At 41.5% G+C, this 27,014-nt stretch overlaps 1 long non-coding RNA gene across 5 annotated transcripts in view; it reads right to left on the reverse strand.

Annotated features, from left to right (window-relative positions):
* LOC309351011 overlaps positions 1-27,014 on the reverse strand; it is an 85,147-nt gene that overhangs the window by 41,176 nt on the left and 16,957 nt on the right. The window contains exon 3 of one of the 5 annotated variants that reach the window (XR_014160642.1): positions 10,014-11,892. The exons of 3 other annotated variants lie outside the window; for them this stretch is intronic. This is a non-coding gene — a long non-coding RNA (uncharacterized lncRNA). Of the gene's footprint in view, positions 1-10,013; positions 11,893-13,608; positions 17,472-27,014 lie in introns of those variants that run through there. One more of the 5 variants, XR_014160643.1, reaches the window with a different exon arrangement.

Raw genomic sequence — 27,014 nt, forward strand, 5'->3', positions numbered from 1 at the left:
TTTCCTCAGCAATTTTCTAACAAAAAAACCTCAGAGGTTCCCCCCCCTCGGGTGATAGATAGTGCTTTAATCTACTTTAATTGCACAAATCTACATTTTCAGTATCCACTTGACTTCCTCCTGCAAAATATTGACAGTCTGGAAATGACCTCTATTTAAAATATAGTCATAAATTGGAACATAGTAGCTCAGACTTCTGAAAAGTTCTAGCATGGAGGGCAAGCATAGCTCTTCAGTGATAGAGCACTTGCTTTGTCCCTAGGCAGGGCTGGGAAACCTCCTTCCTAAAACCCTGGGAAGCCAACAGTGCTGGTGGACCAATAGTCTGATTTGGTACAATACAGCTTCCTGTGTTGACAATGCCCGCAATGAAGCAAGCAAAGGGAATTATTCACTGGGTTTTTTGTTTGCTGCAAATCTCGTTGAAATGAGTGGGAGGTGTGCAAAGGAATAGTTGCAATGGGCTGCGTCAACATCCTATCTCATATATTGCAAGTGCAAACATCGTAGAAACCTGGAAGAGTAACATGTGGTGTGTTTTGTAAATAGGCAAGAGAGGAATTCTTTGTGTTTTCCCCCTCCCCCCTTCTTGGTCTGAAAAAGAAGAAAGGAAAGCTGGCTGAATAATGAAACAATAGTGCTGCCTTCCCTTTCCAGGACGAGGCATAGGAAGGACTATGTGGGGTAGATTACTTCACACACACACCATTCTCAGCATCTGAATGTGCTTGAATAGCAGCTTTTAATTTCAGACAGTTTACACATCTTAAAATGTGTGTGTGATTGTAATGCTGCTGCAGCCCAGAAGATATGTCAGGTCCCATAATGTAGCTTTCCTCCTCCAAAGTGTAACTGCCAATGAAGCTGTCGCAGTTCCCAGTGGATGAATTAAGTTAATTCTTTCTTCTTCCAAGAAAGCCTCCCGCTTGACCCTGTTGGTGAACGCAGGCATGTTCAAAGCGCAGGTCAACAACTAGGGCTGGGTGTTATGTTAGACGGGGTGAATCGGCTGCCTCAGGCAGCAAAACATGAGTGTCATGAAAGGACAGCAAATTGTACCTGATTTAATTTCTTATTATTGTATTTTTGTGTTTGGAGAGGTGCTTTGTGGGATTTTCTGCTTGTGTGGCCTTGGGTATTACGCACCTTGACTCGGTGGAGAGATGGGATGCCGTTTGTTCTTCTGCCTCAGGCAGCAAAATGTCTTGGGCAAGCTCTGCTAAAAACCCATCTCATTTCACTTTGCTGTGGACTAAAAGGTACCCTGGGGCAAAAGCAGATGAAGATTGGATTACAGCAAAGCTACTGACTTGGCAGTGGATATTTACTAGGATAGGGAGCAAACCTCAGGGGAGAGTCCACAATGAGGTAGGAAGAAACATGAGTCTTGAGCTGGAACGAAACTAAAGCTTTGGAGCTGAGTCTTGCGCTTTCCATTTGGAATCAGGATGGGGTGTTAACTGAAGCTGTGGCAAGGAACAGAAACTTCCAATAAGTTGGTATTATGCCCAACAGTACCGACTTTGAATGCCTCCTTAATCTATTTAATGGGACCTTTAAAATAAACTTTAATTTAATCCAAAGTTTTTGAGCTTGAGCTTGGTGCTGCCTGCTTGCCCAGAGTCCTGATCCCTGCTCTACTTGCACAGATGCAGGCAGGCCTGGAAGTTCCCAAAGATTGATGTGCTGCTTAGTAATAATTTAAAAAACTTACATATCTGAACCATTTATATCAGGCTTCCTTAACCTTGGCCCTCCAGATGTTTTTGGCCTATAACTCCCATGCTCTCTAGCTAGCAGGACCAGTGGTCAGGGATGATGGGAACTGTAGTTTCAAAACATCTGGAGGGCTGAGGTTGAGGAAGCCTGATTTACATAAAATAGTGTAATAATGCAATATTAAAAACACTTAGATCAATTTACATCAGAAGAATGTTCCCTCAAATGGTAAAACCCTCCTTTGCAGTGGGTAAGAAACCCAATAAACAAGATATATAAAACGTTGGTTTTAAAAATAGTGATAAAAGGAGACCTGAAAAGCATTAGAAGTAAGTAAATTATAAAAACACAGATAAAATATAGTTTTGAAAACAAATATATGCAATTAAATGACATGCCTGGGTATTTTAGCAGGCATCAAAAGCAATACAATGAAGGCCTGATATTAACAGGCAGGCTGTTCCAGAGCATAGGTGCTGCCACACCAAACGGCCAATCTCTTGCAAGTTTAAAATGAGTATGACACGAGAGTGCAAGTCCTGCAGACTGAGTCAGTTGTGTGAGCACATAGAGCGAAAACGGGTCTGGCTTGCCTTTGCAGATGTTAACATTTTGGTTCTGGTGGCATCGTTCTGACTCCATTGCTACATCTATTGGGGATTATTAATAGGCTGTTATTGTATACAAGAGGCACTGGCATTTGTCATGAAATAAAAAGCTGCATAGCTTTCCCTATAAGAACAACACCAGAGCCAGAACCTGCCAGCGATGACAGCAGATGCCTGGGCATAAGGAGACAGTCAGCAAGTATTTGCGCATGTCAAGAGAGCGGGGTGTATGTGTGTGTGTGGTGGTCAGTGCCTTTGCATAAGCAAGAGAAAGCAGGAATGGCCACTCGTGAACAATTGGTTCGCTCATTTAGGGTCAGGTTTTACAAGCCACCCAACCGAGTAAGCCAAAAAGCAGTCCTGCTTTGCACTGGGACCACAATATGTATGTGTGCTAGAGAGAGAGAGAGAGAGAGAGAAGGAAGGAAGGAAGGAAGGAAGGAAGGAAGGAAGGAAGGAAGGAAGGAGACATTCTTTGTCCCTACATCAATTCCCAGATGCAAGTCACCCCATCCCGAAGCCACTGGCGGAGGAAGAGGGGGGCAGGGGGAGCGCACCGCCCCCAGCACCACGATTCCTGTGGGGTGCCATCACAGCTGCCCCCCCACACTGGGCACCACACCCCCGCAGGCGGTGCACCACACCCTCCGGACGTGTGCCAGCCACGCCCCTGCCTGCTTTCTGCCCCCGGTGCTGGAGCATGAAGTTCTGCCACTGCCTGAAGCTGCTGTTAACTGCAGCGGCAAAAACATACGGTCAGGAGTTCTTCATAGATAGCATAATACACTGAGAGCTGGTGGTAGTGGGAGGGGCATTGTGCCATCTTAAGAGGTCCCCTGCTCAGGATAATGCTACCACAGCAGGCCCATATCGGAACAGATAGTAATGATAGTAAACTTTTGGTAATAATAATGACAACAGTAAGCTTTAATGTAGCAAAATAATACCAGCCAGGATCATTTTTAAAAGTAGTTTATTTCTTTATTATACTATTTATATGCTAGCTTTGGGGACATCATGGCCAATCAAAGCAGAGTATCATAAAAGCACAATCAGTATCCATCATTTAGCACAGATAACGGCAGAACAGTAAAAAGTATTGTAAAATATAGGCTAGTTAAAACAAATAAGGGAAGCCAGTATAACTATCAGAACCATATTCCATCAAGTAGTTTCCTGGAACAGTTATCCCAATACAGTATGTAGGAAGGAAGAAAAAGATGGAAGACACATACTATGCTGTTCATGCAATAGCAATGAGGCTCCTCTTCGTGTAAAAGTATTGTTATAGGGTTTTTTTAGGGGGGGTGTCCGTCTGGATGATATCTGTGGGTGCCTTCCAGGCCTGTGATCCTGTACCCAGTGAGGTTAAGAAACTAGTGTAAGAGGCTGCTGAACCAGTCAGACAAGTTTCTTGGTAACTGGCCTTCAGTGGCCATTTAAGTCCTGCCATTTACATGTCCAAAGAGGTTGGACAGGAGTTGCCCTGTTGCTATAGAGACAAATTGGTGGACCTTTCCCCATTTCATGTGGCTGAATGCCATGCCATCCTAGGATGGAGAACAATAGGCCCAAGAGGAGCTGTGTGGGTGTGAGTTTCAGCTGACACTGGAAGCTGGAGACACAGGCTGGTCTTGCCCTATGCTGGACCCAGAGCTGGGACTCCTGAGAGATCTAGTGGGAGCCAAGATCTGTTGGAGTCTTAATACTGTGAGCCCTTCTGTCCTAGGCCCAGGTTGTATATAGGTGTAAATAAAATCACATATCCTATCACTGTCTCCATTGACCTTCATTGCAAGGAACCTGAACCCTGGGTAAGCACAGGAACCCTTGTAGTCTCTTGCACAACAGCAGGGTCTGTGAGAGGGTGGGATCCAGTTCAATGCACTGAATCCTTTATTGCTTTCTTTGTACTATCACCACAGGAGAGAGAGGCTGGGAGGTTGCGGAATGGCAAGTGATTGCAGGCAAATGTGGCAGTTTCAGGCTGCTGACTGCACCCTGCCTGCCCACATAGAGAGGCTGGGCAGCCTCTGCTGTAAATTCTATAAATACCTTTGAACATAAAGCCAGTGGAAATCTTTTTGTGAAGTTAAACATCTGTAAATGATCAACTTACATTTTCAAGATTATCTGGAGGTTACAGTTCTTTAAAATCTCTTTGGAAGGGAGTCGCAGGCTCAATCGCTAAGCCCGTAACAAGCTTTTGCTGGAATATACTAGCATGAGGTGGCTTGCGGGGATGAAGGCAGACATTAATGGACATGAGGTTGGCAGTTAAGAATTAACTGGAAAGTAGCCAGGTTTGGTGGCACTGGAAATAAGACAGCAGTGTTGTGACTATCATTCAATACACAAATATGAGAAAAGTAGTTGCTAGAATCCAGGGGAGACCAGCACTAGAGGCAGATTTAGGGCAGTGGTACGGTTCCACCAGGCGGGCAGCCAAGGAGGGCACCTTCTCAAAGCCTGAGAAGGAGACATGAGGGCTTTGACAGGGTCCTAGAGTCCTTCCACCTCCTTCTCAAAGCCTGGTAAGTGCTTACCTAGCTTTGGGAAGGAGGTGGAAGGGCTCTAGGACCCTGCCAGAGCCTCACGAGGGCTCAGGGGAGGGCATCAAATGGCCTCACACCAGGCGGCTTATTACCAAAGTTTGCCCTGCCAGCACAGTGTGGTGGTGCTGTGAAGCTGCCCTCCTGACACCGTCTGAACAGTGTGGGGGCTTGGAAGAGGCAAGGTCAGGGCAGGCGCATCGATGGGAGTGTTGAATTGTCACTACTGGTTTGCCCACGCAGCTCTGACCTCATTGCCACTCTGCCCCACATGTACACCATCCAGGCACATTTGCTTTGATTCAGTGGTAAAGAGCCGGTTTCCCTGGGGGAAAGTGGTGGGACAAGTGAAAGTGTGGGCAAGCCCTGTGTCAGGAAGAGGGTGGCTTCCCAGCACCACCTCACTAGCCTGGCCACTCTTGTTAGGTCAATGTTCAGCCTGCATCCACACTACCCAAGTTTACAAAAACAAGACAAAACACATAAATAAAATACAGCAAATAATGCACAAAAAGAGTGTAAACACTGATTGCATTTCATTCCCATGCACTTCCCAGTGCCCAAGGGCATGGATTTTCTAGATGGACATAAGCATATATGCACACATAAATCCAGACCCAGATGTGTATAGGTCATGCGTACCTGTGTACTGCCCTGGCAACTCCACATCACGTGGGTTTATCCAAAATAATCTGTGAAGCTATCAGAGCTGTCATACTTGATTCCAAGTGTTTCTGTGGAGTTATGGGATAAATAGGACACACATGCTGGAAAAGGGCATTGAGTCCATTTCTCTGAGCCCAAGTAGGGTCCCTCGGTGGTGGAGCATGAGACACCAGTTTAATTCAGTTTTGCAGGCAAACGCTATTGAGAAACAGCCTTCCCGATGGTTAACTATATATGCACAGGTCATCTCCACCAGGAGCTGTGCTTTCAGTCCTATGGATCTAATTCTGTAGAATTCCCTGTTGGAATATCTGGTACTTGGTAAAGACTTTAAAAAATCCCCCAAAATAAAACAGCAGCAGGCATTTTCGGTATGTCCCCCCCCCAATTAATTTTAACTGATTTTACGCTATAGCCCTCCTGTATACCTAGTGTATACGGCTTAATACTTGAGGTATTAAGCAGCACCTGATTTTAAAAAAACAACTGTTAGCATAACTGAGTGGTTATATATTGTTCTTGATGATAACAACAACAACAAATTAAATGCCTTAAAATAAAATGGATATAAGAAGGCAGATAGTGCTGTATTGGCATGGACACGGTTTCCTTCTGAAACTCAGCTCAAAGCTTGGGAAAAAGAAAACGTGTAAACTTTAGGATGGAAGGAATCTTGAGACTTGAGTTTCCCAGCTTTATTTATTTTTCTATTTCAGGCTCTTTTGTTTTGTAGATTTTGGACAGGATCCAGAATAGAAATCCTAGAATACCAATGCATCTTTTTTTGTATGTGTCGCATATCTGCCAGATGCAAAACCGGAAGCAGAAGGTGGTGTGAACCTTTAGTAAAGCTTGATTTCACAAATTCCCCAGGAATTTCAGATCCTTGACAGATTTCACCCATTACTAATACTTGCTTAATTATACAACATTCAGATAGGATAGAATAAGACCATTAAAACAATCTACCCAATTTAGTGAGATTAAGTCTGCAATCTTACACAATTCTCTGATTTTGGAGTAAGCGCCATTGAATTCCGTGTGATTTATTTCTAAGGTAGTGCGCACAGCATGGCATTATAAGGGTGTGACAAATCTATTTTCTGTTATAGTAGCTACCAGGCTCCTTTTGGCTTTAAATTTCCCAGATTGCACTTTTGAAGAGAAACATCACCTTGACCGACAATTGAAGAACAAGTCATTGAAAGTTAATTAAATTGTCAGTTGAGGTATTATGTTTCATGTAATACATTATAATACAGTGGTACCTTGGAAGTTGAACGGAATCCATTCCAAAAGCTCCTGCAGCCAATTGGAAGCCGTAATGGATGTTTGGGTTCCAAAGAATGTTCGCAAATCGGAACAATCACTTCTGGGTTTGCAACATTCGGGAGCCAAAACATTCGACTGGCAAGGCGTTCGACTTCCAAGGTACGACTGTACTAGGTTTCTCAGTGAGAGCAAGTGTGGTGTATTGGTCAGTGTGTTGGACTAAGGCCTGGGAAATGGAGGTTTCAGGCCCCACTAAGTCATGAAGCTCACTGGATGGCCTGAGCCAATCACTGCCTCTCAGTAGAACCTACCTCACAGAGTTGTTGTGAGGATAAAATGGGGACAGGGAGAACCACATGTGCCACTCTGAATTCCTTGGAAAATAAAGGCAAGGACAATAAAAACATATACATAAATGAAGACTAAAGCATTTCATAAGCACATAGGGCAGCCTTTCCCAACCTGGTGCCCTCTAGCTGTTTTGGACTACAACTTCCTATCAGCCCTGGCCAGCATGGTTGTACTGAATGGGACTGATGGGAATTGCAATCCAAACATCTGAAACACATCATGTTAGGGGAACATCATATGAAGCTGGCTCATACTGGATTGGACCATTGGTTCCATCTAGCTCACCACTGCCGACAATGGCTGACAGTGCTGTCCAAAGTTTCAGGCAGAGGACACCCTCTGTCGCCCTTCCTGGGGATGTTGGAGAATTCCAACATGGACTCTTCTGCATGCAAAGTAGATGCTCTGCCACGGAGCTGCAGCAATTCTCCAAAGATTGGTGAAGGGTGATATAGGATCTAACATTCAACCCCAGCACTGAGGTGCCTTGTAAATGTGGATCTTGGAGTATAATATCACTTGTTCTTAGCTATGAGAGGGAGTATGCCAAAGGTCAATAGGCAGTGGTTCTCTAATCAGTCATAGAGATATGGCAATGTTGCCTCCTTGCATGGTGTTCTCTTTTTTAACTGGAGCCCACAGCAAACCAAGTGGTGACCTTGAAAAATGTCTGGTAGGGAGTCAGTCTGTGTGCTACAAAGGGAACTGCAACAGCTACACTAGCCGAGGAGACCTTCACGCAGATGATACCCAACCAGCAATTCCCTGGGAGCTTCTAGACTGTTGCTTTTTGGGTGGGATTCAATCACAAACCAGCAAATTCCAGTTGCACAGTTATAGTTGACTGGGAGCTCTTGTAGATCTAATTGGAAAGCGATGGAGAAATGCACTGGAAAATGTGGGGGAACATTTGCTTGATGCAATTGTTGTCTAGCTCTAGCCTCCCCATAAACAAGAATGAATGCTCATTAAATAGCCTACATTATCTAATCTCCCTGGAAACGTATCTGGATGACTGTTCAATAAACAGATCATCTGGAAGCAGTCCTTGCTGAAGCTTCTGAGTCAGCCATGCTCAGTGGATGGAGAAACTATGAAACCTGTGCTTGCAGATTATAGGTGTTTCCCCTCCCATCCACTGTGTCATGAATCCCAAGATGACTTGTTGGAAGGACTGGTCAAAGGGTGAAGAGTCGAAGAGTCTGGAGAGTGCTAAGCTTGATGCTGGGGAGGGGCCAACTAACCTGGCAGGTGTCCCCTCCATGCAGATGCTGGATGTCTCTTCAGAAGATGGAGAGCTACATAAACCAGTCCCTGCCTTGCCTCCTGCAAGAGGGCTGTCCCCGGCAACTGGGGAGGTGGACAAATAGTTGGCTGGGCAGACCCACCTTCTGTCTCTAAGGACACACCTGGGACTGGATGGTTGAGGGGGCTTCCATCACTGCCCTGCATCCACCACTCTGCCTAATGTTAGGGATGGCACTGCTTCTATTGTAAGTCAGTTGCTCCAGTGCGTAAACATAAACTGTGACGTGTGCACATAAAAGCTATATAGCATTCTAGACTTACATAGAAGATCCTAAGGCACTAAGTGCATAGCTTGGAAGTTTCAATGGTGTCCATTAAATTCTGTCCCCAGCCAAGAGCCACATTTTTCTAATGTCCGGATTTGAAGGTAGGATAGGAAGAAAAAATAAATGAAAATTAAGAATAGAAGACAAAAAGAAATCTGCTGGTCGTAGCTGAAAATGGAACTTTACTCAATAGCCTTTTCCTTAACTTTTCCACTGTAAGGGATTTATAATTACCATGTCTTGTTATGATATCCTGTAATCCAGACATGATTGTTAAAATTACAGCATCCTTTGCAATTTTGTACATTAAAGTAGGAAACAGCTAGCATTATCTTCTTGGAAACCTCAAACAATATAATTTTAGGGACTAGCAACTTTGTTGCAGTGCCAGCAGCTTTAAAACCGCAAGGTCATGGAGGTCAAAATTAAATTCACTTATGCAGTATTTTGAATCTAAAAATCAATTTTAAACTCCATCGTCATCATGATTATCATCCGTACTTGATCTACATTTTTCCTTTGGCCATCAAAGATTATCCATATAATCCATCAAGCCCAATGTTTTAATGTTCATACCAAAGGGTTTTGAAGTGAATCTGTAAGTGGGCATATACTGAAATGTTACATCAGGGATGGGGAACATGTGGTCCTCCAGATGTTGCTGGATTCCACCTCCCATCATCCCTGCTCATTGCTCATGTTGGCTGCTTCTGCTAGGAATTGGATTCCAACAACATCTGGAGGGTCACAGGCTCCCATGACACCACCCCTGTGTTACACTGAAGTAGCTTATTTGTGTAAGTATTTATATTTTTTCTCATAGCATGGATTCTCTTATTGTTCTTATTGAGTGCTTAAATTATTATTTGATAAGAGTAATGTTAGTTGAAGTTATGAAATATGTTTATTTAAGTAAATGTATATATTACCAAAACACCAACATACATATGGCTGTATTTTTTTTTAGGAAGGACAGTTAAGTAAACCAACTGTATACTTCCTGAAAAGGTTAATCTCTCAGTTTTTTTGCTCTTTTTATTTACTTATTTAACAATAAAAAATAAGAAAACATTAAAACAACCCAAGCCACAGCAGCATCTTTTACAGTCCATCACACATATAAACTCACAAAAAACAGAGAGATAAAAATTATTATGTCTCTTTCTCTTTTTATCCCAAGATGAAAAAGGTTTATCTTTAAAGTTTTCTTTTTAATTATTTGGAAATTCAAAATTTAGAATAGTTCCTGTTACAGTAAGAGCAGAGACAACATACCTCAAAACAAAAAGTTAAATACCATCAGCATTTATTTTTTATTGTGAAATGTAAGTTTTCACATTTTCAAGATACAAACATAGACCCATTGGGTTAATGCAATTTATTATTATCAAAATAAGAACAATTTTAAGATCCAGATTAATGATGAATTAACGTCATAAATTTCTTACATCACCACAAAGTCAATACCATGGCCCTCATTATCTCTCTGTCTCTCTCTCCATACCTGCACATATATGCAAACCACATTGTGGAGAATTCAGATTTAAAAACGCATTGACACTGATTTCAACTGACTAATGTATCCTTCTCCAACCTGGTGCTTCCCATAGGTTGTTCACCACAACTCCCAGCATAGCCAAGTTATGATGGGAATTGTAGCCCAACAATATTACATTGATATGCCGCCCTTCTTTGCTAAGCTGCTCAGTAGATTTTTTTTTTTTAAATCAAACATTTTAAAACACATAAGAACATTAGAAACATCTTTAAAACATGCAGATCAGAGGGCACCAGGTTGGGGAAGACTGGAGTGATGTCAGCTTAATTAACTTGTGTTCCTTATTAGCAGGAGAAAATGTTTTCCCTCAATACAGCTCTGCCTGAGTATGCAGTTGGTGGGATGTTTGTCAATGAACTGCTCTCCCTGTTTTTTCTGGGTATTAGATTGGAACCATTAGGTGAGTGAGTTGCTCAGAAGAACTCATTTTTCTTAGTATTCTGTTTGGTATGTTTGGGCAGTGAAAAGGGGAAGACTGGGGGTGCCAGTAATTCCGCAGTATTTTCAGTGGATCAATAAAAGGTGGTTATGACTTTAAAGTCTGTTCTCTTTGCTTGTACTAGCTTCTGGGATGCTGTAGGAGGGGATTGATTTACACAGGTTATATAATTCAGCTCTTCTGAGTAGAATTCCTTCAGCGATGCAGAAGCCAAAACTGACACCTAGCCACGTGGGCCCATCATGTAACCCACACTAACTTGTCATGAGACCAATCTGTAAAAAATAGATCACTGGTGTAAACTTACCCTAGAGTGAGCTCTACAGAGCTTGTGTGACATGCTCTGAAGTCACCCATTATTTTCAGAACTCTTTTCTAAGTTGGCCTCACTGAACTTTCAAAAGTAGGTTTAGGTTACATTACTGGCTTTACAACAAGACATACTATTTTGAAGTATGCTCTTTCATTTTTGCTTGCTTTTTGCACAGTCTTGTGTGTTAGGCAGTGCAAGATAGACTAGTAGAGGAAAAAGAAACCAAAGGTCCTTTAGTTGCGTTGCAATGTGTCCTCTTCCACTCCAAGGTTTCGTGGGTGTCTTGTGAAATGGCCAGGCTTAGCTTGCTCTGACTTATCTTATTAATTTAGAAACACATACAAACCTTTTAATACTTGAAAAATCTAAGCAGGGTACAACATACAAACAAGAAACAGTAGAAGTAGAAGAAAAATGCAGCATAAAACCAGTAAAAGCATATAAAAACAAATAGGGAATTCAGGGAATTCAAACAAGTAAATAATAAAAAGGGTGCCTTTAGAGTGAAGACATCTGAAGCAACTGATGGTTTTACAAATGGCAAAATGAAGTGCATTCCAGAGTTCAGAGACAATAGCAGAAAACATCGATTTTTAGGTCATTGTCCTTGTGATATTCAGTAGGCAATGTACAGCACATGTGGAATTTCCTATAAGCGATCTTGCAGGTGTATACAGGAGCAGATGATTTTTCAGGCTACTAAGTGAATGAAAGCATTCCCTTATATTGTAGACCCTTACCTGTTTGCTCACATATTGTGAGCAACAGAAATACTGAATTAGTCCTGTTTACCAGTCTCCCATTATGTTGTGTGAAGTTTCAGATGGAGACATCTAGTGGCTATAATACACAAGACACCTGGATTACACCAAAGACTGAGTCTAGAACCCAGATCTAGAAAGGTGAATCCTCCCCACTCCTTCATGAGAAACTGTTACCAATTTTATTTGAAAATCATTTAATTTCCCTCAGAATTCCTACATTTTTGGTCTGAATAATATTATCTAAATGCAATGTTAAACACCAATTTCTTTGGCAGTGCTATATTGGGTTTTGTGGGGGATTGGTCTATATGTCATCTTTGGGGTCCTCTCCCTGCCTATGATTTTATATCTGTAAGATGAGATGCTGTAAAGAAGACTGCTAAATGAATAGCTCTAATCAAGTTTGTGAAGTGTCTCTTTGCATATCTAAAGAGTACAGAACTACAGTGCCACAGAAACTATTTAATTAATTAATTTGTCAGTTTCTCTAACTTGCCCTCAGGTCCAGGAAACTTGTGGTCCTTCAGATGTTGTTGGACTCCAGCTATCAGCTTTGATGTCAGGGATGATGAGAGTTGAAGACCAACAATACCTAGAAGACTACAAGAATGACTAATCCTGTACTAGCTGAAGATGGGCAGGCCTTCTGCTCCCTACCCAGCCAAGCTGGTAGTGATGCCATTGTTAAGCATAAGAGAATAATACAAGTGAGACTATTCTAACTTGGCAGCTGGAGCTGGTAACACAGAGATTCTGTGAGATTCCAGCACTATGGGACTGAGAGGCTCTCCATTCTGCTGTGAAACATGGTGGGTAGGGATAAACGGATCTGTCTATTTCACTCTTAGTTTCTCATTTCTCCAATATTCAGTTCTCCACGTTTTCTGCACAGATTTGGTTTTTTAAAAAAATCCTCATGAAAATTCAACAGCAATTTTTGCAAGCAATTTTCCTTAATATGCACACATTATGTCCATTTCTTCCAATATACACATTTTTGTAAACATTGTTTGGCTGGAGAACTACATCACAAAATCCAGAGAAGTGTAAAATTATATGAGGACCAAAACAGTCCTTATATAGTTTTTTAAAGTGTGAATTTGTTAGGTTCAACACTAAATGTGAACCAAACCAAATTTCTCCTCCATCACCACTAAAGGGGCCCCAGTATGTGTTCAGGTGTTAATGCTGTCAGCTCTTCCTTTATATGCTTGGGCTGTATATAGGTAAAGGTAAAGGGACCCCTGACCATTACGTCCAGTCGTTACCGATTCTGGGGTTGCGGCGCTCATCTCTCTTTATTGGCCGAGGGAGCCAGCGTCCAGCTTCCGGGTCATGTGGCCAGCATGACTAAGCTGCTTCTGGCGAACCAGAGCAGCGCACGGAAACACCGTTTACCTTCCCGCTGGAGCGGTACCTATTTATCTACTTGCACTTTGTGCTTTCGAACTGCTAGGTTGGCAGGAGCAGGGACCGAGCAACGGGAGCTCACCCCGTCGTGGGGATTCAAACTGCCAAGCTTCTGATCGGCAAGTCCTAGGCTCTGTGGTTTAACCCACAGCGCCACCTGCGTCCCTCTGGGCTGTATATACATGTAGATATATCACAAAGACATCACAGTCTCAAGTGACCTCAATTCTAGGGAAACCAAACCCAGGTATGCCCCGGCATCACCAGTCTGGTGGCAAAAATAAAATGCAATGACATAGTTGCAGGGTTTTCATTGCCTGAGTTTTCTGTAGGCTTTGGGGTTTAGTGTTCCTGAGAAAGAAACTCAACTCTCTAAACAGCAATAAAATATTACTTGGTGACTTTACACATTTGGGCTTATTTTATCCCTGCCTGGTTCATCCAGCCTCCCCACCCCCAGTCCAAGCTGAATGTACAAAAAGGCAAGGTGTGTCTTAATAACACACTTTGCACTTCCGCTTAAAAGGCGTGAGAGTGTGACTGCAATGAGCTGAAAGCCTGAAAGAAATGTGCATAGTTTTTCTTTGCATAGAAGCATAGTATTTTAAAAATAACAATAAAGTGATATGCTGTGATTTGGGTTGATTTGGGAGCTGGTGTGAAACTTGCTACAGAACTAAACAGGGAAATGAAGTGACTTGAGTGATTCACGAAGTGATTCTTGAGTGATCATACCATAAACTGGGTAATCCGAGAATCTGTTAATTATTATCAAGCTCTGATCATGACATTTAATAGGTTCGATGCAGCCATAAAGGAAGGATTTATGCTGTCCCTCACTAAAATGTGGACTGAGACCAAGATAACAAACAGCCAAGGTTGTCTGACATATAAAGCGACTTTTTTCCCTGTCATTCAAAACAAAAGCACACATTCGCAGGTTTGCTGTAAACCTGTCTATACACATGATAATAGCACAGAGTGGGTGTTGTGCTCCACTCTCCTCTGTTCTGTACTGGAAGCTGGATGTGTTCATTTCTGATGTCTCTCCTGAGCATGTTTAGGATCAGAGACGAGAAAGAGATGTTTGAGGAGCAGAAAAAATGGTTCTCCCATTGTAGTTTTTCTCATCAGTGGCGTAGTGTAGGTTGCCAGTGCGTGGGGCCGTTTGGAGGGGGTGGGTGGAAGGGAGGGAAATGAATGGAGTATGCATGCACATTCAACTGCCTAATGGTGTCTGCATCACCCAGGAGATTGCAGTGACAGAGATCAGAAAAGTTGTTTCTTTGTCTGGAGAGGTCACTTCCTGGTTCGTATGGAGAAACCAGTGATAAGAGCATGCAGCTGTATTGAGGCAGCACCAGGTGTTGAAATTTTGTGCCCCTTACAATTCTGTGCCTGGAACAACTGCCCTTGTGGCCCTCCCCATGCTACACCACCAGTTTCTCATGTCATAATCTAGAGAATGATGCTGCTTTGCCTTTTCTTCAAGACCACTCACACATTCTGTTATTTATTATTACATTTCTATCCCACCTTTCCTCCAAGGTGCTCAGATTGGTATACAATTTTATCTTCACACCAACGCTCTGAGGTGGGTTAGGCTGATGGACTGTGAGCGGCCCAAGGTCACTTAGCGAACTTTACAGCTGAATGGGCATTTGAAACCTTGTCTGCCAGGTCCCACTGTACCACACTGGCTGCAATCCTAATTATCACTGATATAATGGGACTTGTGCATAGCATTGTACTGCATAGACATACAAAGCTAGTATGGAGACCTAGATTCATATGTACGAAGCTATGCTTCCTTGTTAGCTGTGCTTTTGTAATTACACATTATATAATCTGCTTTTCAGTAATGTTTCTCAGAACATAGCATAAAAAAGGATAAAAACCATATTTAAGCACATAATTCATTTAATAAATGCAGTAGTAAAAATATGTGTACTCTAAGAGTCTCTTAAGATTATTAAAGGTCAAATACAAGCCTAAAAGGAAAACTTTTAATTGCTCTCTTGAGGAAGCTCTCAGAACTGGCAGATCAGTGTAGCAACAGCCTGGCTGGTCAGCGTGGGCCATTACCAGGAAACAGCTATTAATAGTTGAGGGCAATTGTACCTGTCTTGGCCATAAAACCTGGAGTGAGTCTTTACTACTGGACCTGAACCAATGGGGAAATGGTAAGAAGGCATTGTAAAACCAAACCATGACTTTGTGCAACCCAATAAGCATGCCAGCTCCTGTAGAGCTGCTTTGTTGCTCCCGCTTGTTTGGCTGATGCACTGTATCACCCAAACCCAAGCTCGTGGTTTAGCTCTCTCAGAAGATCTGCAATCCATAAATCATGGGACAAATCTTGGTAACTACTTGTGGTTAGTCTGCTGAGAGCTAAACCATGAGCTCATGTCCAGATGACATGTTAAGCCAAACTATGGTTTAGCTCAGCATTGCACAGCATAATATAACCAGGGAGGAGCAAAGTGGTTGGGGTCTCCTCTCTGGCAGCCTGCAAACCCATATACTCATGCTAGGTTTGGCTTAGTATGATGTGCGATCCAAGCCAATAAAGTGTTAACTAACACTTCCCATCTCTCAATGAAAGTCTTATGATATGCCCCACCCTAATCACTTTTATTGGGTTGGAATGGAGTCAACTGATGTAGCTCATTCACCCAAGAGCCCTCAAGGCTGACTTTTATTGCAGGTCTATTCTGAAGCATGTTGTTTACACAATAATAGTGCAATAGTGGTGGATTTATTTTGCTTTAGTTTGTTTTGCAATGCTCCCCCAGTGCTATCACATAATTGCTGTCTGGATGGGCTACAGCATAAAAGAAGTGGGACAAAAATAAACCAGAGCATTTGTGGTATAATAAGTTATGGGATTTCAACAGGAAGTTATGGGATATGCATTGACAGGAAGTGAAGCAATATGACTGCTCCAAAACTTTTGCAGGTGCAAACAGTATTGAAACTGGGGTTGTGTGTGACTGCCAACACCACCAAGAGAACATATCATCATGAATGTGCAATAAAAAGTATGTCCCCAGGGGCCACTAATCTCAATGGATGAGCCACAAATAATAAAGGGCTAATAATAAAGGGCAAGCAATAAATGGCAAAGCGAAACCTGTTCCCACACCACTCAGTGGCCCATGAGCTAGGCTCATTAAATGCACACAAACACTAGGCAATTTTTTTCTGATAAGTAGTCCAAAAGACACCCACACCACTTGACATCCCAAAGAGACCATCCTGTTTAGTAGTGACCCTTCCAGTGGTTTGCCTTTGGCAAAACAAAAAACCCAAATCCTTCCCTGCCGCCCAGCAAAGCTCCACTAATGAGTCAGGTTGAATACAGCCCTAGCCAAAGCATAGGCAGTGCCTATTAGGCACTCATTGGATGCTGGTGGGCAGGTAGAAACAGAAGGAATGGAGACAAGGTAGAAACAGTGCATTTCTTCACCCATCGCTGTGAATGTATGATCGATTAAAAAGCCTGAGAAATCTGTGCAACCTGTTTAATGGAACATGTTTCATGAAAATTAGCCCCTTCCTCTCTAGAATGGTTGAATGATTTGAATGCATCTTTTAAAGTGATAGAATTACAGATAGAAATCACTGTAAAGGAATATACAATCTACAATAAACGTTCCAGTTAGTTATAAAAGGAGTCTGCTTTATTAGCAGGGAAAACACCGTATGGTGCTTTATTCATAATGCATATTAACAAAACCAGTCAGAAGCATAAGTATATTTTAATCATGGATTCACACTTTCAGGAACGATGAATTCCAATTTGTTTACTGCATGTCTGCATGGTGAGCATTGTAAAATATGGAAAAAGAGCTGGGTATCTGAAACGTGTGATTAAATGTATCTGTGAGCTGTGAATGGCCAAGGCTCTTGGGTACATTTTTAAAGCCACAAACTGGTGTTTGCCATGCAGACGTGTGGTGGATGAATGAGAGCCTCTCATTCTAATAATGCACATAGGGGCCATGGGGATGTTCCTTCTATGTGCCAACTTCAAAAATAGAAGAATTGGTCCTTTTTCGTATGTACACAAATGCTTTCAGCACTCTGTAAACACAGGAATGGGATGATGACATTGAAGCTCTGCTTGAGAAGCTTGCCCTCTGATGAAAACACTGATAGCCTAGATAGGTGTGGGCCATGCTTTGGAAGTCCAAACCTCAAGCCATAAAATGTATGCAGTCATCAAACTTTGGCACAGATAATCTGCGGAAACAGAAAGAGAGGGCAAAAGCCAAGTCTTCTTTACAATGATTGCTTTGTGGCCTTGCTCATGTGTAGGCAGGCTCTGAGTTGCACTAGAGTTTGCTCCGAGAAGCCATATGCAAGGCATAGCTTCTCATTTGGAAGGAAGGAATTCATTGCCTATTTGCTTTTCAAAGCTCCTTGTCTTGTTCCTAAAACATCTTTTTAAAGCAGTCTGCATGGACAGGGGAGGCATGCTAGATTTTAATGTGGTAGCATGGAGGCATCATTTCTCTCGGTATACAATTCATTTCTCATTGTGTACCAACTGGTCTTTCGTCAACAGGTTAAGCAGATTCCAAGCCTTGTGAAACCACAGAACTGTGGGATGAATGTTCACACTAAGGGCAATGATGCCTCTGTCATGCCATTTCCAAGTATCCGAAAACAAACAGACAATTGTCTGTCTTCAGTGTGTGTTGCTGAGACTACAGCAAGCAGATGATCATTTGGCTACGATGAACCATCCTTTGCTGGAGCGTGTGGCCGAGTCCACATCAGTTTCCCAATCTCTGCCAAAGCTGACCATTGATCCTACAGTTGCCAGACTGATCTTTTCCTGCTAAAAATGAACCATTCAGTTTAGACAGCATCAAAATGATGAGTGGCTTGATGCAAAGATAAGGGCACATTCCTTCAGTCATCCGTGTTTACAAGATGAACACACTGTGTGGCTCAATAGCTTCTTAAGGCTTTGTGTGCACAATAAATATTGCTGAGCAATGTGAGCAGCTTCCCCTTTAGCAGGCTAAAATAATAGGACTTATGATAAGCAATAAATGGCACTTATTGGTGGCGCACACCAACCCTTCTTGGCTCTGGCAATTTTGCACTCAAGAGTTTGTATCTTTTGCAACTTCTCATCCAGTTTAAACTTTGCATTTGCTAATGGACGCACTCGGCCATGTACCAAGTGACAGAAGCAGAATCCTTTCCAGCAACAAATGCCATACTATCGTGTGTGTTTGTGAGTCTATAAGAGTCTGATGAATATTAGCGGCATACTTCGGAAAGTTTCCCCCCTCTTTTCCAAAGCTAACGCTGGCACCTTTTCCCTTTGGCGTACATCTGATGTTATTGTCTCTCTCTTACTGCCCTTACAAAGTATTAGCTGACAGGCAGCACTTAATGCACTTATGGAGATGCCATGGACAAAGCTAGATACACTTCCCAAAAATGCAATATATATTTTTGGGAGCGAGGAGAGAGGAGATTTTGCCATGCCAACTCATTATGTAAGAGGCATAGCATGATGAGTCTTATTCTTAGAAAGAGATGAAGATCTGGAAGGTTACATATGCTGCTGTGCCCTGGGCCACTGGGCTGGTATAAGGGAATCTGAACACAACTTGTGAAAGACCAAGGGGCAGCAAGCAATGAGAGTAGTCACATAGTCAGTTATGCTTCTAGACAGGCACCATCTAGAGAAAGTTGGAGGGGGTGGCATTACCTCTTTCATTCCTTCTTCTTGCCAGTGCCTTGAGAAGATAGATTTATTTCTACAGATGCATATATATCATGCATTTAAAGAACTCCCCCCAGAAACATGGGAACTGTAGTTTGTTAAAGGTGCTGGAAACCGTAGTTCTGTGAGGGGTAACTGTAGTCCCCAGTATTCTTTGGGGAGGGATGTGTGCTTTAAAAGCATGGTGTGTATGCAGCCTACATTTGCTCTCCTTGCTACAGCTAAGAAGACAAAACAACAAAAACAAAACCCAGAGAATAATTCTCCCTTCTTTGGCAGCGATTACTGTGCTTTTGCCATGTCAGATTGTAGATATGGTTTCCTCTGTTTCTTTTTTGGTCTTATAGAGGCTGCAGTCCTTTGAACAAACCAGAGAGTGCCATGGTGGTTTTAGGCTGGTGGCCAGTCCTGCCAAGCCCTACTCATGAGTTAAACTTTGAGCGGAGAACCTCAGGACCCAAATGTCAACATCATCTAATCTCCCAGCAAACAAATTACGACAAATATTCTATAAACAAGTCATCTGGAAGTGACATTAGAAAATATACAATATCTAAAGCAATAATCAGTGAAACACACATTTTATATACTGAGAGATTTTACAATGTCTTGCTTAGGATATATTTATATAACCAAGCCAATTTCAGCAGTAGTATATCTGTAGTACAGGTAGAAGCCCCCCCCCCAGCCAATTAAGTGTTTGAAATAGGCTATATTTAGCACTTTGCCTCCCTCCTCTGCACTACATTTCAATTTAATGCTAGACTAGCATGCAGTTACCTAATTATAGAGTGAAGTGTGTTACGAGTTCACAACAAAGCCACCCATTTAGCACATCGGAAATCTCGATTGCTGTAAGAATTAAGAAACGCACACCACTCTCCCAGTTTTACTAGCAGAATAAATCAGTGTCCAACATTTTAGATCTGTCTTAAACACTTGGTATAATGCTCTGGCACTTAGCGGAGACAATGACAAATATAGGTTCTGCAGGAGCTATCCTTGCTTTTGTTTTTCTTGGGTTTTTTTGAAAACAGAGTGGGGAAATAGTGCAAACACATAGTAAAGGAGTAAGGTCTATTACAATACAGGAAAGAGAGGTGACATAAGAAAGACGTAACCTTGGCTTAGATAAGGGGAACAATTAACCGGCATTAATTCTGTTTCCACAACTTGGCAGTAAAGCAGGCAATCTTTGCCAGTAAACTCTTGTGAAAGAGTTCAGCTGCCAGGTTTGCCTTGACAAGACACTGATAGATATTCTAAAACCTAGATCTGCAATCTCAGGAAGCTGATTTTCCCACATAACTTCTTTTAAACGGAATTTTACATCTCCTTTTTTTTTTTTTAAATAATTTTTATTGATTTTCATAAAACAAAAAGCACAAAATTAAACAAACAAACAAACAATACATGACTTCCCCATGCCTCCCCTTCACTGCACCCCTGTATCCAAAATTTTTAGCAATCCTTCATTCCTTTTCAAGATTTGATTTCCTTCATAATTTTCTTAACTTAAATATTTACAACATTAATTCTCTATTTCTTAACCCTTGACATTTTATCAGTCCAAAATTTTGCAACAGTTCTTAAGATATAATTTAAATTTTTTCCAGTCCTCTTCCACTGTCTCCTTCCTCTGATCACGGATTCTGCCGGTCATCTCTGCCAGTCCCATAAATTCAGTCACCTTCGTCTGCCATTCTTCCAGAGTAGGTAATTCTTGCATCTTCCAATACTTTGCTAGAAGTATTCTTGCTGCTGTAGTTGCATACATAAAAAAGATCTTATCTTTTTTTGGTACCAATTGGCCGACCATGCCCAAGAGAAAAGCCTCCGGTTTCTTTACAAATGTCCACTTAAGGACTTTCTTAATTTCATTATAGATCATTTCCCAGTAGGCTTTAACCCTTGGGCAGGTCCACCAAAGATGATAGAAAGTTCCTTCACATTCATTACATTTCCAGCATTTGTTACTGGGCAAATGATATATCTTTGCAAGCTTGACTGGAGTCATGTACCATCTATAGATCATTTTCATTATGTTTTCTTTCAAGGCACTACATGCCGTAAATTTAAGGCCTGTGGTCCATAACTGTTCCCAGTCAGCAAACATAATATCATGACCTAAGTCTTGTGCCCATTTAATCATAGCTGATTTAACTGTTTCATCCTGTGTATTCCATTTCAGCAACAAGTTATACATTTTAGACAAATTCTTAGTATTGGTCTCTAACAGTTCTGTTTCCAATTTTGACCTCTCTTTCTGAAATCCTAGTTTCTTGTCCTGCTTAAAAGTCTCATTTATCTGATAGTAATGTAACCAGTCACGAACTTTGGATTTTAATTTCTCAAAACTCTGTAATTTAACTTTTTCACCGTCATATTCTATAATTTCACTATATTTTGGCCAGTTAGAATCCATGTTAAGTTTTTTTACCGCTCTAGCTTCCATTGGTGACAACCATCTGGGTGTTTTATTTTCCAACAAATCCTTATATCGATTCCAAACATTATATAAAGCTTTCCTGACAATATGATTTTTAAAGCCTTTGTAGATCTTTACCTTGTCATACCATAAATATGCATGCCAGCCAAAATTGTTATCATACCCTTCCAAGTCTAGAATATCTGTGTCTTCAAGAAGTAGCCATTGCTTCAACCAGCAAAAAGCTGCTGCTTCATAATAAAGTCTTAAGTCCGGCAGCGCAAACCCCCCCCTTTCTTTTGCATCAGTTAAAATCTTAAATTTTATTCTGGGTTTTTTGCCCTGCCAGACAAATTTAGATATATCTTTCTGCCACTTCTTGAAACAATCCATCTTGTCTATAATTTGCAATGTCTGAAACAGAAACAGCAATCTCGGCAATACATTCATCTTAATAACAGCAATTCGGCCTAACAAGGATAATCTCAATCTAGACCATGTGTCAAGATCTTTCTTCACTTCTAACCAGCATTTCTCATAATTGTCTTTAAACAGATTCATATTTTTGGATGTTAGATTCACCCCCAGATATTTCACCTTTTTTGTTATCTCCAAACCAGTTTCCCTTTGAAAACTATCTTTTTCCCCCATCGTTAGATTTTTTTCCAGTACCTTTGTCTTTTGTTTATTTAGTTTAAAGCCAGCCACTTGACCAAATATTTCAATTAATTCTAAAACTCTTTTTGTACTGACTTCTGGCTGTTGTAATGTCAAAACTAGGTCATCTGCAAATGCTCTTAACTTATATTGTTTAGCTCCGAGGTGTATTCCTTCAACCAGCTGATCCCTTCTAATCATATTCAACAACACCTCCAGGACCGATATAAATAATAGAGGGGATATTGGGCAACCCTGTCGTGTCCCTTTTTCTATTGGGATTTCATCCATAACTACACCATTCACAATTAATTTAGCTTTTTGCTCTGAATATATTGCACCTATACCGTTTTCAAAGTTTTGGCCTACCCCCATCCCATGGAGATTCCTCTTCATAAAACTCCAAGAAATATTGTCAAAGGCTTTCTCCGCGTCCACAAAAATCAGTACTGCTTTTCTATTTATATCAGTCTCCAATAGTTCCAAAATGTCTATGATATTCCTTACATTATCTGACATATGTCTCCCTGGGAGAAAGCCTGTTTGATCTTTCTGAATCTCCTCTACCAACACTTTTTTAAATCTTTTTGCTAAAATGTCTGCAAAAATTTTATAATCCACATTTAAGAGTGATATAGGGCGGTAGTTCTTAACTTGATGTTTCTCAGTTTCTGTCTTCGGTATAAGTGAGATGAATGCTTCTTTCCACGATTCGGGAGCCTTTTTCCCCTCCAAAATTTGGTTACACACTTCTTTCAATGGTTGTATTAACCATTCCTTCATTGCTTTGTAATATCTCGCCGTCAGTCCATCTGGCCCTGGTGATTTTCCCAATTGCATATTCTGGATGGCACCCTCAATTTCCTGGTTCGTAATTTTTTCATTTAAAGTCCTTTTATTTTTTTCCGAGATCTTTGATAGTCCATATTTTTTAATAAATTCTTCTATCTCTTGTTCATCTTTCGGCCCTTGTGCGTATAATTTCTTAAAGAAACTTTGGAAGCAATTACTGATTTCATTTGGTTTATTTATAAATTTTCCCTCTACTTCAAGGGACGTCACAGTATTCAACTTTTGCCTCTTTTTCAATTGCCATGACAGCAATTTCCCACATTTGTCTGCTGATTCAAAAGTTTTTTGCCTCATTTGTTTTATTTTCCATTCTATTTCTTGGTTCATCAATTCCATGTATTGGGTCTGGTAGTATTTTATTTCTCTTAAAATCTCCTGGGATTTTGGTTTTGACCTCAGTTTCTTCTCTCCTTCTTTCATCTGATTCCAGATTTTTTCTTTCTTCTCATTTTGTTGTTTCCTTTTTATCGAATTTTGTTGAATTAGAAAACCACGCATGACAGCCTTACTTGCGTCCCATATTATTCTTCTTTCCAGATCTGTTCCAAGGTTTATTTCAAAGTAATCTTTCAGGGTTTTTTGGGCCTTTTTAAAAATTTCCTCATCTCTAAAAAGGGTGTCATTCATTCTCCATCTGAAAGTTCCAGCTGTTGTCAATTTCATTTCCATCTTTACTGCATTATGATCAGAGCAGGTTTTTGGGCAGATTTCTGTATTTTTAACCCTTGGTGCCAGATTGCTAGAAATCCATATTTGGTCAATCCTGGTCCATGTCATTTTTGCTTCAGAGAAGAAGGTCCCCTCTCTTTCCAGAGGGTTCCTTGTTCTCCAAATGTCGATCAAGTCCATTGTGTCAGTCAGTTCAAAAAAGGTCTTTGGTAGTCTCCCATCCTTAGAGATTACTTGTCTTTGAGCTTTGTCCATATTTGTGGAGACGACTCCATTCATATCGCCCATCATTATTATTTTATGGTCCATAAAATCCGTTAATGTCTCATGCAACTTCTTGAAGAATTCAGCTTTCCCCTCATTAGGTGCATAAATTCCTACAATCAAGATTTTTTCTCCTTGTATTTGAATTTCCACTGCCAGAAACCTTCCTTGTTCATCTTTAAAGATCATTTTTGGTTCCCATTTTTCCTTAACATAGATCACGACTCCTCTTTTCTTAACTTTATCTGAGGAAATGAATTCCAGTCCTAATCTTTTATTTGTCAGGAGTTTTCTATGTATTCTGGCAATATGAGTTTCTTGCAAACATATTATGTCTAGTTGCTCTTTCTTTAGTATATGAAAGACTTGGGTCCTTTTTCGGGGATGGTTAAGGCCGTTGCAGTTCCAACTCAGGAGTTGCAGAGACATTTTTGTTACTGGGTGTCTTTTCCACCAACCGCTCCAAGTTCTTGTTCCTGATCGATCGGTGCTGGGTTCAGTCCAAATGATAGATTTGCAATATCTGGTATTTCTCCCTCAGTCACAGTTCCTTTTTGAAAATCCTCAAAATTTCTCTCCAAAAAGTGTTCCTTATCTTGAATTGTTTTTATTTTAATTTTCTTCCCTTTGAAGTTAAAGGACAACCCTTGTGGGAACTCCCATCTGAATGGAGTATTGTTTTTTTTCAGCAAATCCACTAAATCTTTAAATTGAGTCCTCACCTCCAAAAAATATTTAGGGATATCTTTATAAATCTGTATTTGAGAATTCTTAATAATCAGTGCCTTCTGGAAATGTAGGTTCAATATTTTATCTCTTTCTTCCTTGGATCTTAAGGTGATTAGGCAATCCCTTGGTTTCTTGCCTTGCTTTCTGCCAATCCGGAAGGCTGTAGTTATTACAAATTCATCTTCTTCTCCTTCTAGTTCATCAGTCCAAAATTCCTGAAATTTATCTGTGAGAAATTCCCCAAGGTTGCCCTCTTCCTCCTCTGGTACCAATCTCAATTTCAGATTTTTACCTTTCCTCTCCAGTTCCATAAGAGCTAAGGTTGCATCATGTTCATGTACCTTCTTTGCAATAGGTACATATTTTCCCTTGACTTCCTCGGCAGTAATTTTAGCAGATTCAGCTATTTTCCTTGTTTCGGTGCTTTCTTGTATCAAACGATTTATAGACTCTGTGTTAGACGATATAGTCGTTGTGTTCAAGTCGAGTCTTGTTGTTACTTCTGTCAATTTCTTGGAGTTCTCTGTAGATTGCTTAGTGAGTACTTCCAAAGATTGATTTATTTTGAGCAGTGCCTGTGTCATAGAATCCATTGATGCTGTTGTTACTCTCTCTTGTCCAGCTGCTGCTCCTGATATAGAGGTTCTTTTCTGAGCCTGCTTTTGAGCTTGCTTTGTTTTACTTCTTGTTGATATTTCATCGAGTGGCGTGCTCATAACTCAAGGTCGTTCTCACAGGAAAGTTACAAGTGGAAAATCCCAGTTCTTTACTTCAATACTGCAATCTCTCTTTTAATCCTCTAGAGGGGGAAATTGTATCCAAGCAGGAATAACAAAGAAACAGTGAAGCAAGTAGCCATACAATGTCCCAAAGAAAATAAAATCCAACCCAAAGTCTTACTTTGTTGCAATTTAAAAATCTGGATCTACTAAGTAAGGTCCCGTTATTATGTTCCAGATATATTCTTACTTTGTATCCACAGTCCTCTCTTTTTGACAGTTCGTTTCAAGCGCTCTCCGTTCAGGCAGCCTGATCAAAGGTATCGGCAGCGGAGAGTTTCCATTCACAATTTACTTCTTCTAGCGGTTTAAATTGAGCCAATTTTTCCTTCCCCCCTACTCCCGCTTCGTGGGGGGAAGGTCCTTTCAATGTCGGGGTTTAGCAAAGTTCAAACAAGACGTTTCTTTTAAATACAGCAAGTTCTTTTCATTGCTGCGTTAATCGTGCAGTTCCGGGAGGCTGACTTCCTTAATTTTTGCCTTTCCCGTTTTCGGCCAAATCTTCTTAAAAATAGTCCGTTTTCAATATTTTGTAATTCCTACTCACAGGTTTGTTGCCAATCGGTAATTTCAGGAAGGAATTGGCGCTCTCCGTCAATGGCGACGCGGCTTCGCTCCACGAGCTGGGTTGCGATCCTCAGCACCGCACTCACTCCCGATGCTGCTCCGGAGCCTTTAAAAAGACTCCTTTGCGATACCGGGGGGTGCAAAGGTGCCCACCGAATCTCCTTGTTCACAGGCTTCTGCGCCTGTGATTTTAGGGGTCCCCCGCTCGCCATAGCGGGTCAGACCCAAACTCGTGAAGCAGTCCTGCCTCGGAGCTCGAGGCAAAGACCGCCATTAAGACGCTGGCGCCGACCGGAAGTCCCCTTCCTTCGGAATTTTACATCTCCTTAGGCAAGATTGCCTCCTACCTGCAGCATCCCTACCGGCTTGTGGCACTACCTTTTTCTTTCTGGCAGAATCTTTTCTAATAATTCCTGCTTCACCACTGCTTTCCACACACCATATACATTCAATGCACATTTAAAGCATGTTACTTCCCTCAAAGAATCCTGGGAACTGTAGTTCCACCCTTACAGAGCTGCAATTCCCAGAACCCTTAACAAACTACAGTGTCCTGGATTCTGGAGGGTGTGTGTGTGGCAAACCATGTGCTCTGAATGGGATGTTGAATATGCTTTTTATCTACAGTGGCTCCCCACTTACACCCACTCCTACTTTCTGTTGTTTCATGCTAGGAATGACTATCCTATATTGCTTTGTAGAGATGCATGATGGATATTCCACTTTCTCTCCATATAAGCATAGAAACTATTTCTATAAATCTTAGGCTTTGGGGACAATTTTCAACAACCAACCATTTAACTCGTGTCCTTCTGTGGTACTCAGAAGACTGTTGGGAGTTTCCAGGGGATTCAAATGCTACTCTTGGGGAATAGGTAAAGGGACCCCTGACCATTAGGTCCAGACGTGGCCGACTCTGGGGTTGCGGTGCTTATCTCGCTTTATTGGCCGAGGGAGCTGGCGTACAGCTTCCGGGTCATGTGGCCAGCATGACTAAGCCGCTTCTGGCGAACCAGAGCAGCGCACAGAAACGCCGTTTACCTTCCCGCCGGAGCGGTACCTATTTATCTACTTGCACTTTGACGTGCTTTCGA

This window comes from Podarcis erhardii (genome assembly GCF_964252035.2).
Source record: "Podarcis erhardii genome assembly, chromosome: 10".
Classification (NCBI taxonomy): domain Eukaryota; kingdom Metazoa; phylum Chordata; class Lepidosauria; order Squamata; family Lacertidae; genus Podarcis; species Podarcis erhardii.